This window comes from Camelus dromedarius, chromosome 16 (assembly GCF_036321535.1).
Source record: "Camelus dromedarius isolate mCamDro1 chromosome 16, mCamDro1.pat, whole genome shotgun sequence".
Lineage (NCBI taxonomy): Eukaryota > Metazoa > Chordata > Mammalia > Artiodactyla > Camelidae > Camelus > Camelus dromedarius.
The window spans coordinates 36,531,532-36,550,160 of NC_087451.1; the positions used below are offsets into that span (position 1 = coordinate 36,531,532).

The 18,629-nt window shown below is 38.6% G+C and overlaps 1 protein-coding gene across 2 annotated transcripts in view; it reads right to left on the bottom strand.

The window, feature by feature from the left end:
• MAP2K6 (mitogen-activated protein kinase kinase 6) overlaps window positions 1-18,629 on the bottom strand; it is a 123,291-nt gene that overhangs the window by 50,320 nt on the left and 54,342 nt on the right. The window contains exons 1-2 of one of the 2 annotated variants that reach the window (XM_064495608.1): window positions 2,144-2,362; window positions 823-1,127 (exon numbers count right to left, since the gene is read on the bottom strand). The exons of the other annotated variant lie outside the window; for it this stretch is intronic. The gene's annotated coding sequence lies outside the window, so the exon portion shown is untranslated. Of the gene's footprint in view, window positions 1-822; window positions 1,128-2,143; window positions 2,363-18,629 lie in introns of those variants that run through there. 2 annotated transcript variants of the gene reach the window in all.

An 18,629-nucleotide genomic window follows, 5' to 3' on the forward strand; every position in this document is an offset into this window, starting at 1 on the left:
GGAGCTGAATAGAATACCCAAGGGTTCACTGTCTTTCTCGCCTTTTCTCCACTTTGCAGGGAGCAGGACAGGCTGACACAAGCCCTGGTTAAAGCCCTAAAGAGAGATCCTGAAGCTGCATGGAAAATTAAGAAATTAAATACTGTAACTGCCTTGCATGAAAAGGACATCCAAAGACTTCAGTTATTGCTCAGCATCAGAGAGCCAGCAATGACCCAGTCAGAATCAGAATCCAGGTCTCCAGATACCCAGCAGGGAGCTCTTCCCTCTGTTCCACAATGGATGACGTTTAGAAGTGACCAGAGAGAATGGGGCAGGGCGGGGATGGGATTATGAGTTTTTAAAAAACCAGCTTACATCTGGTCCCTTCCCTCACCAATGACCTCCAGAGTCACTTTTCACCTGACTCTTGATACCCTCTATTATAAAATGCTCTCATGACATCAATACCTACCTTATTGGACTGATGTGAGAACCATGAGATAACACAGATGAAAAAGCAATGGAATACCTTAAGTAGCTGTTAACTATAATCATTTAGAGAAACAATCTGTACAGCCTCATTAAAGAAAATAAATCATTTGAGAAATTCATGAACAGAACATAGCCCAGTAAAATGTACAATTGAGAATTTTTTCCCTATGCCTTCAAACTCCAAAAATCTAGATCAATTCTGCCAAGCTGTATAAAGCCAGCAAGCAATGTGCTTGGCAGTAATAAACACAGAGAAAGCCTTTTAGAACCACCTTCATTGTAACAGGTTTTCTCAATTTTCTCCTCATTTGGACTTATCCATGTGTTTTATAAGAATTCAAAACTCACCATTTACTTTCCCATTCCTGGAGCTCAGATGGCCATTTAGCACGTCAGTCAGTTATTGACCATACACAGAGCTGTACTATGTACCAGAACGATGCTAAGTGCCGGATCTGATTGTGGGAATCCACATAGGTACACGGCCAGTCCAACAATTCCCATCCATGGACCTCAGCCAAGTAGACAGAGAAGGGTATTTTAAATGAGATACTCCAGGGAGGAACAAATGGCAAGTTTGACTTGTCCAGATAACAGCATACAGATTCCAACACAGGTGCCAGACAATTCAGGTAATCCCAGCAGATACAACCCTGTAGTTGTCCCAGATAAAACAAAACAAAATGAAACTAAAATATATTTTGCCTGTGAAGAAGGCTCCCCAGATGCCATTTAAACAAGCCAAAAGCAAACATTACTCTTTTTTTTTAATTGAAGTATAGTCAATTTACAATGTTGTGTTAATTTCTGATGTACAGCATAGTGATTCATTTATACATATATATTCCTTTTCATATTCCTTTTCGCTATAGGCATTACAAGGTCTTGAATATAGTTCTCTGTGCTATACAGTAGGCTCTTGCTATTTATCTATTTTATATACAGTAGTTTGTATCTGCAAATCCCGAACTCCTGATTTATCCCTCCCCACCCCCATTCCCCTCAGTAACCATAAGTTTGTTTTCTATGTCTGTTTTATACACAAGTTCATTTGTGTCATTTTTTTTTAAGATTCTACATATAAGTGATATCATATGGTATTTTTCTTTCTCTGTCTGGCTTAGTTAACTTAGTATGATGATCTCCAAGTCCATCCCTGTTGCTGCAAATAGCATTAGTTTATTCTTTTCAAACGTTACTCTTAAGTTCCTATATCTCTCTTCTTCACTTCTAACTCAGCTCTTACAATATATATGTCAAGAGAAATAGCTATTTATGGAGAAAACCACCTTTGAAAAACTAACATAGCAGTGAATTATTACACCACAGCAATTAATTATTAATAATTCCTTAATAGCAATCAATATTAAGCTATGACCCAATAAATCATCAAAACATCTGTACAAAGAAATAGTAAAAGAAAGAGAGAGAGAGAGAAAACTTTTTGGCACAGTGATTAAAGGAATAAATGACCAAAACAACAATGAAGTCTTCTAGGTGTGGGAAAAGAAGACCCCTGATTCTCTTCTGACAAGAAGAAAAAGAATTCTAGGAGACACAACCCTAGTTGAATCACACCGTTAGAAAACACCCTGCCCTTTTTGTTTTAAGTAGATCAAATAAAACAAAAATCACAAAGGCACACACTAGCATTCCATAATTCACTTACTTGCCCATCACTGAAAGAGTAACCCAGTAAGAAGACCAGCAGAAGTGACTCTGATGAGGTGTTCAAGGCTGCAAGGACAGTGAGCAGAAGAAAACCCCACAGAAGGCATTCTTGACTTAGCTCCGGAGACCACACTTCAGCCGAGTGAGGCAGAACTGCACAGACTCCTCCCCTTCCTCCAGTGCAGATTGCCCCAAACCTCTGCAAGTTTATCATTCCCCGGAAAACTCCAGCTTCAGAAAGGGAGTAGGGAAGTGGGTCCATTTGGACATCAAGACGTGACATTAATCATTAACCAGGCTGGGAGGACTAAATCTATAAAGTAATTCTGGACAGTACAGCGTTCTCCAGCCTTTCTATAAATGTCTCTTTCATTTCTTAAAAGAAAAGGAAACAATATGTGGTCTGTTTCCAGCTGTGTTTATTTCAAAGCAATCTGTTCCCCTTCACAAGGCTGCCAGCACCTGACTCTAACATTTAACACCGTGATAAAAAAAAAAATTAATAAGAGGGAGGAAGGTGAATAATAAAATTAAGTGGTCAACTATGATAAACGACCTTTTCACTTGATATTCTCAAGTAAAACTGAAAAATATATCAGAAAATAGGCTCCATGTTACATCACATGCTAGTAACAAGCGTTCTCAGAAGGAGGAAATTCTGTGCACGTCTGCAGATCTCAACCAGTTTTGCCCTCTGCTTGGTACAACCTGCAAAGGCTAAAAACATCCTCGGCCTGACTGAGCGTATGTGGTACTGTATTACATCAGCCAGTGTCACACACATGCCTCTTTTCTCTGAAAATATTGTAGTCCCACGACACACGTGTATTTGCAAAACTCATCTTAAACCAAAGCTGGGTCATTATGATCCCAGCCTGGAGCAAAATGGCACTGAAAAAAAAAAAAACCCCAAACTTGCCAGTAGTTAGAAAACATTTACCAGGCCACAGAAATGTTCACTAGCTCTGACCATACAGAAAATGATGGGGTACACAAGACCTCTTGCTCAGTACCCGCCCGGAGACGCTAAGCACAAAGGGCTTCTCTCATGTGCCTTATTACATAAAACAGAAGATCGTGCTCCAGGGCCAACCCAAACAGCCAGAGAATCCCACAGGGTCAACAGGAGGTGACGTCGTGAGGATATGCTGACACCTAAATATTTGTCAGCTTGGCCGAGGGTTGGGTGGGGGGACATGATTATGAGGGTTTACAGTTATTGACACAGCTTTACAAAAGGATGGCTTTGCTCCCAGTGCCAAATTTATTTTAAAAATCTGTTTCCCAGTGTGAATGGGATTTCCAGCCAAATAACTGGCAACCTGGAGGCTTTGGCTGCCCTCGCTTTAATACTTGCATCTAGGCTTAAGTTCCAGAGGTGGCTGGCACTAAAATCGGCAGAGAAGTGTCATTAAATGTTATTAAATTGCAATGATCAGATGCAAAGCAACTAAGGGGGACAGGGCAGAGGGAAGGGAGTATGGGGAGAGAACTGGCTTTACAACAGCGATACGAAAGTGGACACAAATACCTCCGTCCCCCCAAACCACTGGACCTAACCCACCATGGAGACTCCAACCAGTATGCCAAATTTCTTTGGAATTACATAAAATTTAGAGAAGGAAAGCGGCAAAGCTCATTTTAAAACGCGCAGTCATTTTTATTTCAAGCAGGCAGATGACTCTCCTGAAACCCTGCCTTTACCTTTGCATCCCTCGGCTTGGGGGGGCTCCAGCCCTTTTGTGGACCAGATCTCCATCTTCCAAATTCAGCTCACTGATCACGGGCCCCACAGAACCTTCCCAGACCTTCCTGAACACTCCTCAAGGATCCTTGTCCACACCTGCCAGCTTCCACATGCTGGCATCTCGAACATCATATGAACTCAATGCAACTTTACTAAACCTCCACTCTTCTGGTTTAAAATGTCCACTCTATCTTAAGATGGGTCTCCATGACCATCTGCCATTTTTATTCCTCATATCTTTTCTCACTATCTCAAATCACTGTACTCTTCCACGTATGTATTCACTTCTGAATTTATTTATTACTTATTTATTATCAATCTCTTCCATAAACATTCAACTAATGGCAGCAGTTTTGCCCAGTGCCTACACATTGTCAGTGTTTGTTGACTGAACATCTGTTGCTCTTTTTTTCAACTGTTTTGAATTTTAGTATGGAGACCTTCAAAAAAAATTTTAAGTATAATCTGTAAAAATATTGAATTACTATGTTGTTACATCTGAAGCTAATATAATATTGTAAATCAACTACACTTTAAGTAAAAAAACAAAAAACAGAATGGAGTAGAAATAATACAAGCTTGAACATCAGTAAGACGTCATTTTAAAATCCTAGCTGTGCCAGTGATTAACCCTGTGACCCTGAGAATGTTTCCTAAACTCGGTTTCTGCACCTACAAACTGGAGATGAGAGACTCGGGTCACTAATTCAGTTGGCACGATATGTGTAAAGAAGCCTAGTATATATAACAAGTACTCACTAAATAGTAGTTTCTTTTCTCCCTCCCATGTTTGTGCTTATATTTTAAAAATAGGAATGGAACAGAATGTCTCCTGAATGGGCAGCTTGTTTATTCAGATGCTGTCCACTGATCTTCCCCTCTTGCGTTCTTTATGTGAAAATTATATTTTTCAAACATCTCATCAATCTTGAACTATAGTGTCTTGGTTTCCACTGAGTCTGGGAACTATTTCAGCTTTATAGACTCAAATCTCTGAGAGCAAGGCCTCAGAATCCATATTTTTCATAAAGGACTTTAATTTTTTAGAGCAGTTTTAGGTTCTTAGCAAAATTGAAGGGAAGGTACGGAGATTTCCCATAGACCTCCCTGTCTCTGCACATGCAGAGCCTCCCCCTTTATCAACATCCCCCACCAGAGCGCTGCATTTGTTACAAATGATGAACCTAAATTGACACATCATCATTCAAAGTCCATGTTTTACCTTAGGGTTCATTCTTGGTACTCTTGTGCATTTGGACAAGTGTATACTATGTATCTACCATTATAGTATCATACAGAGTATTTTCACTGTCTTTAAAAAATCCTCTGTACTCCGTCTATTCATCCCTCCTTCCCCAAAGCCTCTGGCAACCACTGCTCTGTTCACTGTATCCATTGTTTTACGAGAATGTCACATAATTAGGGTCATACAATATATATATACTGTATGATCTTAATTATATATATTATATATAGCCTTTTCTGATTGGCATCTTTCTCTTAGTAATATGCATTTAAGGTTCTTCCATGTTTTTTCATGGCTTGACAGCTCATTTCTTTTTAGCACTGAGTAATATTCCATTGTCTGGATATACCACAGTTAATTAATCCATTCACCTACTGAAGGGCATCTTGGTTGCTTCTAAGTTTTGGCAACTTTGAATGAAGCTGCTTATAAACATCTGTGCACAGGTTTTTGTGTGAACAGAAGGAGTATGATTGCTGGGCCATATGGTAGAGTGTGTTAGACTTGTAAGAAACAGCCAAACTGTCTTCCTAAGTGGCTGTATCACTTTTTTTTTTTTTTAACTCCATAAGTGATTGAAGATCCCAGCCAGGTCAAGAACCCCTCATCAAGTGTATCTAAGTAATGTGTTTCCTTTTTTTTTTTTTTTACCATTTCTTTCTTTATGATGACAAGGTCACCTCCCCCCAGTTTCTGTCATTTCCCCTATCACCAATCAGTTCTTTCTGGCCAATAAGAAACACCAAACAAAGTTCCTCACTGGGACATCTATAGCTTTGACCTGAAACTGTCAATAATCCACCAAAGTAGACACTGCAAGGGACAAAAACTTCATCGAGCTACAAATTCTGCTTTGAAAGAGTCAGGGAATAAGACAGACCAATTCCTGTAATATCAGAGAGCAAGCGTGATGCACAATACAAGTTTTGCACCGTGAATACAGGAGGTTCAAAGCAGGAGAGAGGAAATCAGGCAAGGGAAATGGAAAAAAAAAGTCTCACTGGATAAGTAGTATTTTAGGTGGCCCTTTGATAATTGGTAGGATTTGAGGGTACATGATGGTTCATTATACTACTATGTCTTCTTTTTATATATATTTAATGTTTCTATTACATTTTTAAATTTTTAAAATTTTTAAAAGATAATGGGTAGGTTTGTGACAATCAGAACATGGGAAGACAACAATGAGATTCCAAGGAGAAGAAGGATGAGCTCACAATGGTGGGAGAAGGCACTGTGGTGTATTCAAGACTGTGAGTTGTCTACTTTGGACAGAGTGAAGGATGGTAGCAGAGAGAAGGCTGGAGGGGAGGTTGGAGGCAAAGACTGAAGGCCTGTAACTAACAGTATTTAATTTTCAGATTTAGGAAGAAAAGTCATCTATGTTTTTCAGTAGAGGAGTGTCCTGCCATGCTATCTGTATTTCAAAAAGTAACTTAAAAAAAAGTAACAAGATTAATATCTGCAGGATGTTTTGAAACCGTGGTACACACATACACTGCACGTGCGTACACCCAAACAAATCCACATATACATGCCTTGGTGGTTTAAGCTTTCAGGTCTTTTGCTCATATTCTCCCTGGAATGTTATCATCTATCACCCCTGGTCAACTTCAACACTCAGCTCAAGCATGTTCTCCTCCAGGAAGCCTTCCATAAAACAAACAAACAAACAAACAAACAAAATACATTAAATGTCCCTTATCTGCGTGGTCACAGGACTCTACACATATCTTCAGTGTCTTCCTTCTTATACTGATTGGTCGAACCTACCTGCTCACCCATCTTTCCCACTAGAATGCAAGCTCTGCAAAGCCAGACCCCATGCCTTCCGTGCCCACATACAGAGCAAACACTGGGCTCAAAAGAATAAGAGGCAGAGACCAACGTGGTAATAAATAAGCTGCTTCAACTCTGCAGAGGCAAAATCAACGGGCTCTAGTGGTTTCCTGGATAAGAGGTACAGAAGGTCAGAAGCTAAGCTGTAGCCGTAATAGTAGTAGCAATCTGGCGTTTCCACACCGAGACAAAATTAATTAAAAAAAGGAAAGTCAGGGCATTTTGGGTGGGAGGTGGGAGAAGGCAGATAATGAGTTCCAATTCAGATGTGCTAAGGATAAGCTGGGGGGACACGTGGCAGATTTCAAGCAGGCACATGGGGCTTAAGAAATGGATGGGGGGGACTGCAGATCTGAGAGTGACAAACAGAGAAGCAGAAAGTTGAATGAGACAGGCAGGGAAACAAGAAGGACAAGAGAAGGCAGCCAAGGCAAGAACATTCTGAGAGAATGAGATGTGAATGGAGACTCAGTGAAGGGACACCAAGAATCTCTGGCCATGTCCAAGGAGAAAAGCCAGCATCGACTCCTCGGAAAAGGTCCTACTTGCAAAAGAGTGAAAGCAGACAGTGGGTTTTCTTACAGCTTCATGGGATGGAAGTTCTCTTTGCAGACCTGCTTGAGCTGAAGTCTGTTTTGTCACATTAACCATTTGGCATTGACTTTGTGCTCTTGAAAGAACCTAAAAGTAAATCACAGCCAACTGCCTTCCAGTTGTGGTCTGAGCCTGAGCTAAGGTAGGGGGGAGGGCGGTCGTTAGGAGGGGAATCCCCACCATCTGTGCTCACCTCCTTCCTCATTTGTATGCTGCTTCATTCATGAGTCTTTATCAAAAGGAAATGTCATAGGGGTGTTAAAAAATACAACTTTACGATAAAAATACGCCAACAGGTTGCCAAGAAATTGAGCGATGTGTCCCATCTTTTCAAAATGCATACTAAGTTTTCGTTAGCTTTTAAAAATAGCACTTATTTTAAAGCTAAATATTGAAAATGTGCCAATGAAATAATGTGATTCTAGGATATGCCTCAAAGTAATATGGGGAGAGGGGATAAAGATATAGATGAAATAAGATTAGCTGTGAGTAGGTGATTTGTCAAAGCTGAGTGATGGATACATGGAGGTTCATTATATGTCTACCTTTGGGTATGTTTGGAATTTTCCAAAATACAAACATCTTCTTAAATAGCTACTGAATAACAGAAAACTCTCTTTTAATAGTTAAAAAGAGAAGGAAGAAGACTGCATTTTTTTTCTTGGGAGAAATGGATTCTTTTTTCCTTTTGGTCTAAGATCACGATGTTAATAGCACTGTGATCACCTCCCTTTTAGCCAAGGAAAACTATCAAGTCATAACGTTGATTCAACCAGCTGCTTGAAAACTAAGAGATGCAAAGAAATACACAGAAAAGTTCTTGATCCATATCTCTTCTTAGAGTGCTACCAGTACAAAGTCTATTCTGCTTCTCCGCTAGCCTCATCCAACTTCTTTTATTGAGCTGCATTCTACCATGATGTCACTGACCTTAAGGTCACCTTAAAAAGAGGTCCTTGATGAGCCCATTGAGGCATACCTACAAGAGGGCCTCTGAAAGTCACCTCTGTAAGGTGGTTTTTTTTATTAACTCCTAAGTCTTACAGTCTTCTGAGTCTTATAGTCTTCATTATAAAGACTCTTGGGGGGGGGGATGTATGTTACCAGTAACAAGAGCTGGTTCTCCCCGTATAATCGATCAGTCTCTGCCTATGGATGAAGTGAATGTTTCTCTATGTGTTTCGTTCTGTGGGCTGATGGCTAAAAAGCTTAGGCCCAAACTGGCACTCATACTCATATTCATTTCTGACTCAGTGTTTTTTTGTGGCTCTGTTTCTGTCTTACCCACCCTCTTAATGACATTTTATTATGGAATATTGTAAATCTATGAGAAAGTAAACAAAACAGTTATAATCAACCTCTGTGGACCCATTCCCCAGCTCAACAAATATCGACTCATGGCCAATTTTATTTCATTTATACCCCACCCACTTTCTCAGACATCAAATCGTTTCATCCATAAATGGTTCATCAAATATCTCTCAAAGAAATGGACTATTTTAAGAAGTGTAACCACAAGACCCTTATCATACATAAACAATAAGTAATTTCTTAATATCTACTCAGTGTTCAAAATTCTAATTGTCTCATAAATACTTTATAAATATTCTAAATATTATTAAATCAAGTTGTGTTTCAATTAGGATTAAAATGAAGTCCATGTTATACTAATAAATAAATAAATAAACAAACAAACAAACAAACAAACCAAACAGAAATAAACACAGATACAGAGAACAGAACAGTGGTTACCGGTGAGGGAAGAAGGGAGGGCAAAACAGGTAAAAGGAGGTCAACTGTATGGGGATGGAGAACACTAAATTCTTGGTGGTGAGCACACTGTAATGTATTCAGAAGTCAAAATACAATGTTGTACACATGTAGCTTATATAACGTTATAAATCAGTGTTATCTCAGTAAAAGTTTTTAATTTAAAAACTCATGAGATTGCTTTCTACAAAGTTACACAAATAAAATTTTCTTTTTAAAAAGCTTTAAAAAAAAATAGGTCCATGTTTTATGATTAGTTGATAAAGTTTCTTAGGTCCCTTTTAATCTATAAGCTCTCCCTCCTCTTCCCCTCCCCCAATTGTTCTGTTGAAGAAATCCGGTCATTTGCCATGTAAATTTTCCTACTAGATTCTACTGATCATATCTCTTGTTGTTGATTCACATATCCCTCTGTTAGCTAGAGCTTGATCAGACTGAAACTTGACTTTTTTGTTTGGCATGACTACATCACAAGTGGGCTCACTTACTTATCATTTAAGTTAAATCCCTGGATTTTATGCATCCTAGTAAGCTATCTTAAACTCTCAACTGAAAAAGTAAGAGATAAATGAATAAATGAATAATCCCTCAACAATACTTGGTATCCAAACTTCTTAATCTTTGTCAATTTTGTAAGTTAAGGAAGTTACCTCATTGTTTTTAATCACTCTTTAAAAATATCAAATGAAGTTGAATATTTTTATATGAATACTGACATCTTAGTTTTGTTTCTGCGACCTATCTGTTCAAGCTATTTCCTCATTTTTATATTAAGTTATTATTGTTTTCTTTGTTAAGAGGAGACATTGCCCCTTTTTGTAGTTTGTATTGCAACACACAGAAACACACACACACATATGCAAGTGTGTCTACCTGCTCGGGTTGGATTTTTCCTCCTTGATTATACAAAATCAAAATTTTTATATTACTTCATGGCCTCTGCACTTTTATAAGGCAGGAACCTTCTTTCCTCTTCCCCAAATAGTTAGATACTTGTCCCAATACCAACTGTTAATCTGTCCCATTTTTTTTCTCAATTAATTTTACACATCTTGTTAATTTTTATATCTCTTATATAGTCCTCTTACCTAAGTTCATTGGCTGCCATGTCCAAAAATTACTAAATATTCGTGGCTATTAAGGCATCGTCACCTGATCCTGAGTTTAAGAGAACTCATTCTAGCTTTTCATCTTAAAAAAAGATGCTGCTGTAATTTTTTTAAACACTTTGCTTGTGGTAAGGTTCCTGTATAGTAAAAACGACACGTATTTCAAATGTAAAATTTGATGAATTTCAGTAGATGTATACACCAGTGAAACCACTGTCACAATCAAGATAGCTAACATTTCCATCACTCCCCAAGAGGTGCAATTTTCAAATTCCCAATTTATCCCTTTCCATCCCCTTTATCCCCTGGTAACCATAAGTATGTTCTCTATGTCTATGAGTCTATTTCTGTTTTGTAAATAAGTTCATTTGTGTTCTTTTTTTTTTTAATTCCACAAATAAGCAATATCATATGGCATTTTTCATTTTCTTTCTGGCTTACTTCACTTAGAATGATGATCTCCAAATCCATCCATATTGCTGCAAATACATTATTTTATTCCTTTTTATGGCTGAGTAGTATTCCATTGTGTGTGTGTGTGTGTGTATGTGTGTGTGTGTGTGTGTGTGTACCACATCTTCTTTATCCAGTCATCTATTGATGGACATTTGGGTTGTTTCCATGTCTTGGCTATTGTAAATAGTGCTGCAGTGAACACTGGGGTGCACATTCTCTTTTTGAATTATATTTTTCTCGAGGGACCTTAACACCCCACTTACATCAATGGACAGATCATCTGGACAGAAAGTCAATAAGGAAATACGGGCCCTAAATAACACATTAAACCAGATGGACTTAATTGATATCTACAGAGCATTCCATCCAAAAACAATATAATACATATTCTTCTCAAGTGCACGTGGTACATTCTCCAGAATCAACCACATGCTAGCCCACAAAGCTAGCCTCAGTAAATTTAAGAAAATAGAAATCATACCAAGCATCTTTCCCGACCACAACGCTGTAAGTTTAGAAGTCAACTACAAGAAAAATAAAACTGCAAAAATTGCAAACATGTAGAAGCTAAACAAGATGCTGCTAAACAGCCAATGGATCACTGAGGAAATCAAAAAATAGAAATCATACCAAGCATCTTTTCCAACCACAACACTATAAGTTTAGAAGTCAACTACAAGAAAAATAAAACTGCAAAAATTGCAAACATGTAGAAGCTAAACAATATGCTACCTAAACAACCAATGGATCACTGAGGAAATCAAAAAATACTTTGAGACAAATGAAAACGAAAACACAACAATCCAAAACCTCTGGGATGCAGCAAAAGAAGTTCTAAAAGGGAAGTTTATAGTGATACAAGCCAAGAAAAATCTCAAGTAAAAAACCTAACCTTACACCTAAAGCAGCTAGAGAAAGAACAACAAACAAAATCCAAAGTTATAGTAAAAGAAATCATAAAGATTAGAGCAGAAATAAATGAAATAGAGACTCAAATAACAACAGAAGAGATCAATGAAAATAAAAACTGCTTCTTTGAAAAGATAAACAAAATTGATAAACCTTTAGTCAGACTCATCAAGAAAAAAGGGGAGAGGGCCCAAATTAATAAAATCAGAAATGAAAAAGGGGAAGTTACAACCGACACCACAGAAATACAAGGGATTTTAAGAGGCTACTATGAGCAATTATATGCCAACAAAAAAGATAACGTAGAAGAAATGGACAATTTCTTAGAAAGGTATAATTTGCCAAGACTGAACCAGGAAGAACAGATAATATAAACAGACCAACCATCAGTACAGAAATCGAATCAGTAATTTAAAAACTCCCAACCTACAAAAGTCCAGGACCAGACAGCTTCACAAGTGAATTCTACCAAACATTTAGAGAAGAGTTAACACCTATCCTTCTGAAACTATTCCAAAAACTTGCAGAGGAAGGAACACTTCCAAAGACATTCTATGAGGCCATCATAACTCTGATACCAAAACCAAAGATACCACTAAAAAAGAAAATTATAGGCCAGTATCACTTATTAATATAGATGCAAAAACCCTCAACAAAATACTAGCAAATCGTCTCCAACAATGCATTAAAAAGATTGTACACCATGATCAAGTGGGATTTATCCCAAGGATGCAAGGATTTTTCAGTGTCTGTAAATCAATGTGATACACCACATTAACATATTGAAGAATAAAAACCTTATGATCATCTCAATAAATGCAGAAAAAGCTTTTGATAGAATTCAGTATCCATTTATGATAAAAACTCTCCAGAAAGTGAGCATAGATGGAACATACCTCAACATAATAAAGGCTATATATGACAAACCCACAGCTGACATCATACTTAATGGGGAAAAGCTGAAAGCATTTCCTCTAAGATCGGGAACAAGACAAGGATGCCCACTCTTGCCACTTTTATTCAATGCAGATTTGGAAATGATGCTGCTTTTAGATTCACTTTGACAGAAGACGTATACAGCTTTTCCTATTTACTGAGTGAAATAGGCTGATAATGGCTCTCAAAGATATGCCCATATCCTAATCCTTAGAACTTGTGAATGTTAACATGGTCAAATTTTTGCAGATGTGGTTAAATTAAGGATTTTAAGCTGAGGAGATTATCGTGGATTATCCGTTGGGCCCTAAATGCCTTCACAAGTGTCCTTATAACAGAGAGGTCACAGGAGATTAGACACACAGAGGACCAGGTGATGTGAAGAAGAGGACTGAGGCTGGAGTGATTTAGCCACAGTCAACAGAATGCCAAGGAATGCCGGTAGCTCCCAGAAGCTGGAAAAGGCAAAGAATGGATTCTCTCTCCCAGGGCCTCTGAAGGGAGCCTGACCTGCCGACCCCTTGATTTTGGACTTCTGGACTCCAGAAAGGTGAAAGAATAAATTTATGCTATTTTAAACCACCAACTTTGTGGTTTACCTGTTACAGCAGCTACAAGAAACTGGTACCAATATCTTGAAGATATTGTGGATTCAGTTCCAGACCACAGCAATAAAGTGAATATCGCAATAAAGCAAGTCAAACGGATTTTTTGGTTTCCCAGTGTATATTAAAGTTATGTTTACAGTTTAGTGTAGTCTAGTAAGCGTGTAATAGATTTGTGTCTAAAGAAAAAAACAATGCACATACTTTAATTAAAAAATACTTCATTGCTAAAAAGTGCTAATCATCAGTAAGCAAATGCTATCGGAAAAATGGCGCCAATGGATTTGCTCAACGAAGGCTTGCCACAAACCTTCAATTTGTTTAAAAAAAACAAACAAACAAACGCAGTATCTGCAAAGCCCACTAAAGCGAAGGTCTGTGTGTATTAGAAATGGACACTGGATTTTACCAAATTCCCTTTGAACATTTATTGAAGTTATCCAGTATTCTTCTTATCACACCCAAGAGCCATGCTCTCTAGCACATGTATTTCTTATGTTTCCCTTTCTGTTTTCCTTCTTTCACCACCTCATGTTCACTCTCTTTATTTCCTTCTCAACTGCTGCTGCCACCGGTCTTCCTGAGCATCCTGTGATCCTGCATTGCCAGTGGTGGTAGAAACTTAGCGTAGAGTATGCTAACCCATGGATTCAAGATAGTCTTAACTTGACCATACAAGGGGGCAAAACAAAGTTAAGAAGTTCAGTGCAAACAAGAAGGAACAGGTATTAGAAGATGGGTCCTGGGTGGATGCCCTACTCTGGAACAAAGATGATGCTGGTCTCTTCTTGGCTCTTTTTAATTGGATGCCATCTCAGAGGAAAAATCATAAGGGAGAATTGTACCCTTTCCCCAGCCCAGTGGCACATTCCGAAATTCTTCACGTCTCCTGCCAACAAGAAACAAGAAAGTAAAGAAACCAAGGCCAAAGCAATATAAGAAAATATGGCAAGATTCCTCACCTGGACATGCCAGTCCTCCAGCCTGAAAAAAAACTCAGGATAATCCTCTGCACCATGGTTGTTTCTACAATATCTCTCACCTTTCTCTCCGGGGATGCCGGACATTTTTGAGAGTCATGTTTTACAAACCACAGCCTGGCAAAATAAAGAAAACCATAGTGGCCTCTGCATTTTGTTCTGCTACATACTTTCCTGATTTAGTGCATCTCCCACTTCTGATTAGAGGTTCAGGACCGTCGATTAAAAAACAAAGACTAAGTAAGGAATAGCTTCAAGAAAACCACAAAATTTAAATGTGAGATTTTCTGAAACGAGAAAGCAAAAAACTTGTTTTTAAAGAGGTTTCCTTTATGCAAGTTTTCTCATATTTCATTATTATTTCAGATCCTCAGGGAACCCTTCCGGGAAAATTCCACAGTCCTGTAGAAGGACTTAGGCCCTCATCTCACTGTAATTAACACATACTGCTTCAGGCAGTGACATAACTCAGAAGTGTCAAAGAAGCAGAGTTCTCTAGTCTTAGGTAGTATGCCTAGAGATTGTTCCAGGCAGTCACCTTGAAACATGTAAATCAGTTCCTAAGACTAATCACCAAAAAAAAAAAACTACAGCTGACTCTTGAACAACGCGGGTTTAAACTGCACAGATCCACACTTATATGTGGGGTTTTTTTCCAATAAATATACTATCTGTATTTTCATTTTACCATTCTTTAAGTATGGGGGAAAGTTTGTGTTCAGTTAGAGATCACAATATATGGGATCAAAAGAACTAGGGTTTGAGCCCTGACTCCACCCTAACTGTTCAGCTTCCTACTCTTGGGTGTGTCATTTATCTGTTCCTTTGTTTTTGAGGCAGAGAGAGCAGTATTCAGATTTCTGACTGTGAGGGTTGGGGGTGAGGGGTGTGCAGGTGCCCCAATCCCTGGGTGGTTCGAGGGTCGACCGTACATAAATTCCCTGTTGCACCTGCAGAATGTCCCACCTACCTGTGTCATCAGAAATGTGAAAGGCATAAATTTAAATATGCTCCATGGTGTCTTATACACAATTACCTGTAACAGCTTCCCCAAAGTAGCTTTAATGGGTAACCAAAAAAATGAGGAGATGATTTATCATGATCCCTGGATATATCAGTTTTATAAGATGTTCTTTAAGTCTCAGGTTTGTATTGGATTGATTTCAGTTGCATATTATGGATGGCAGTTCTCACAAGTCTTTATTATTGGGAAACAGGGTGAAGAGCTGAGGGAAGTTTCCACTCACTCGTATCTATATATAATTAGATGGTTCAGTTGGAAAATAACTCAACACAGCACTGTAAAAAAAAAAGGGGGGGGGGAGAGAGAGGCCTCATGGGAAGGGACCATGGCATAATACTCACTAGCTATAAAAGCTTAAAAAGTTATTAATCTAAGCCTCATTCTTTAAATGAGAACACCAATATCTACCTTGGGGTGGGTATAGCTCAGTGGTAGAGTGCATGCTTAGCATGCACGAGGTCCTGAGATCAATCCCCAGTACCTCCAGTAAAATATATATGTATATCTACTTTGGTAGTGTCGACGGAGCAAAACAATACAGGAGTACTACACCTGTTTGCAGAAGGAGCAAACCCAATACGAGCTGGGTAAATGAGCCCTGAAAGTTGCCAGGTCAGCTGCACTGCTATTTTGGGCAGGTACTTTCTCATTAACAAGTAGCTACTTGTGAGAATAAGAAAAGCAACTAATATTTTTTGAGAATGTATTGCATGCAAGGCACAGTGCTCAGTATTTCTCATAAATTCTTAATTTAATGACCACCACAGCTGCATGGGATAAGTAAAACTTCCTCCGTTTCAAGGGCAGCTCGTGCAGATCTGATCAGTCAGCTTTCCCATATAATACAATTGCATTCAGTCCTTTAATCACAATTACTTGTCATCACAGGTCTATTCTACTGGCTTGTAGAAGGATTATTGCTGAACTGTGGCAGGACTGTATGTAACATGTGGGCTCCAAAGAACAAAGTCCTGGATGAAATCCCCCATACAAGCTTTCTCTAGATGAGAAATGCAGGTTATAAAGATGTTTACCAGGAACTATTGTGGCATGACCTAGGGCTGTCAGGAGACCCAGACTCAACGGGAAAGCTATGGTACCATGAGCTTTGCCCAAGATATTTTTACCTCTCTGGACTTTAGTTCCTCTGATGCTAAAATGGAAAACATTCCATCTATAAACTAGTTAAATTTCTCACTAAATGGTGCTCCGGTATTTGACAGAAGTACTACACCAGCTTTATAGACAGCATCAGAAAGTTTTCTCCTTGTGAAGGAGCTCAGTGGTGTGTGTTTATCAACTAATACCTGTTCCATGAGGGGGTTTCTATTGAAATTAATAAGCCTTTTTGCTATTGCTGCAAATTACATTAGCAGGAGGGTATGAGTCAAGTGACTGAAAGTTGTGAGTGTTTGCAAAATGCTGTGTCTTAGTGATACTTGTGCTGTGTGTGGTGATGCCTGCCCCATCAATATCAAGGAAAGGGACTCTTAGTCCACTCATGATTCCCTGATTACCTCATCCTGGTGTTAATCTCAGCCAGGTGCTTCTTACTCCCTACTGGAGGATTCACCTGTCTTACTAGGCTAAACACTCAAGGTCACTGAGACGCTTAAATCTAGCTATACGCCAGAAAGCTTAGCATTGAAAATGAAATAAATGCACAAAACCAAATACATCTCCACAACTATCTTGGGGCAATTTTTGTGTGGGAAGAATGCCTATCTCTTTCTAAGGATAGTATTTTCTCTCCAGGAAACTGCTGTATTCTCTGATGCCTAAAAAAAAAAAAATACGCAAACAAACTAGGGCTTATACCAAATAACACTCTCAACTGCATCTGGCTATATAACCAGAACATGAGTTCACCTGAATTGTTGGGCTTCTAGCACGATGCCTGGGAAAACCATGAAGAGAATTTGCTCTCCTCCTTTTTGCAATCTCATTTCACTTTCCCATCCAGAATTTTTCTAGGTATGAAATGTTCTAGACTTAATTTGAGCACAAGGCTCTTAACTTTAAAATCTGGGTCTCTTCATTAAAAGTACAGATCAATGAAAATGGAAAAACACAAACTTTCCAAAAGAAAAAAAAAGGGGTTTACTGTGGAGGAAAATGATTATAGTATACTAAAGAAGAAATCAGTATCTGAGGAAAGTCTCGGTGTTTGGGTTTTTGTGCATTTGTTACCACTTTCTAACAAATGATGGGAAATTTGAGCAATAGTCCAGCCAAAAAAAGAAGCCAGTGGGGAAAGAGACAGAGACCAGAGAAACACACAGCAATGACAGGGCAAGATCCCCGTGGACGTGGTGACATCAGCAGCACAATGGAGAGAGGTCAGACTCAGAGAAAGGAGTGGAGGGTCTCTCTTTAAGACAAGAAGAAAGAAGGACATAAAGAGCAACAACAAAGAGAAAATTGAATGTGAAGGGAAGTTGAGAGAGGCACTTCATATTGACATATAACAGGGTGTTCTGCCAAGATTTCCCATGGGGTCCCAAGAAACACGAGGCCAAGGAACATTAGAAACAGCCAGAATAGGTCAGCAAAGGAATTCCTGTAGTTTCCACTGAAATTTTACCAAGGACTCTTGCATACATGAGCTCCTGAGGAAGCAGCTGAAGTTCTATGAGAAACGTTAAGAGAAAATTGCAACAAGCAACTCAACTATGTAAGGCTGGAAAGTACGTGTGCTCTAAAACTTCCTTATTTCTTCTTAGAACCTCCTCCGTTCCAAAACTGCTCATCATAAAACCTGGAAAAAAAGAGTCAAAAGTGCTTCCCAGCTCAAGAACTATCCATGAGTCTCAAAGGTCATATGTGAGTACATGATGCATTTTACTGTGCAAGAACTTTTAGAAAGTTTACTACTAAAGAGTTGGAATTCTTAAATCTCCAGAGTTGCAGACCCCAAAGTCTATAACAGATCCATGGCATTCCTTTTGCCCTCTGATTTTTATTAAAAGTTTTATTGAGAGATAATTCACATAATATACAATTCAGTGGTTTTTAGAATATTCAGAGCTGTACAACCATCACTGCAATCAATTTTACAACATTTTCATCATTAGAAGCAACTCTCCATTTTCCTCCAGTACTAACCTCCCTCTGGTCCTAGGCAAGCCAGTAGTCTGCATTCTGTCTCTGTAGATTTATCTATTCTTGATACTTCATCTAAATGAAATTTTTTTAATGGAATAATGTTTTCAGGATTTATCCAGGTTGCAGCATACATGAGTACTTCTTCCTTTCTATTACCAAATAAT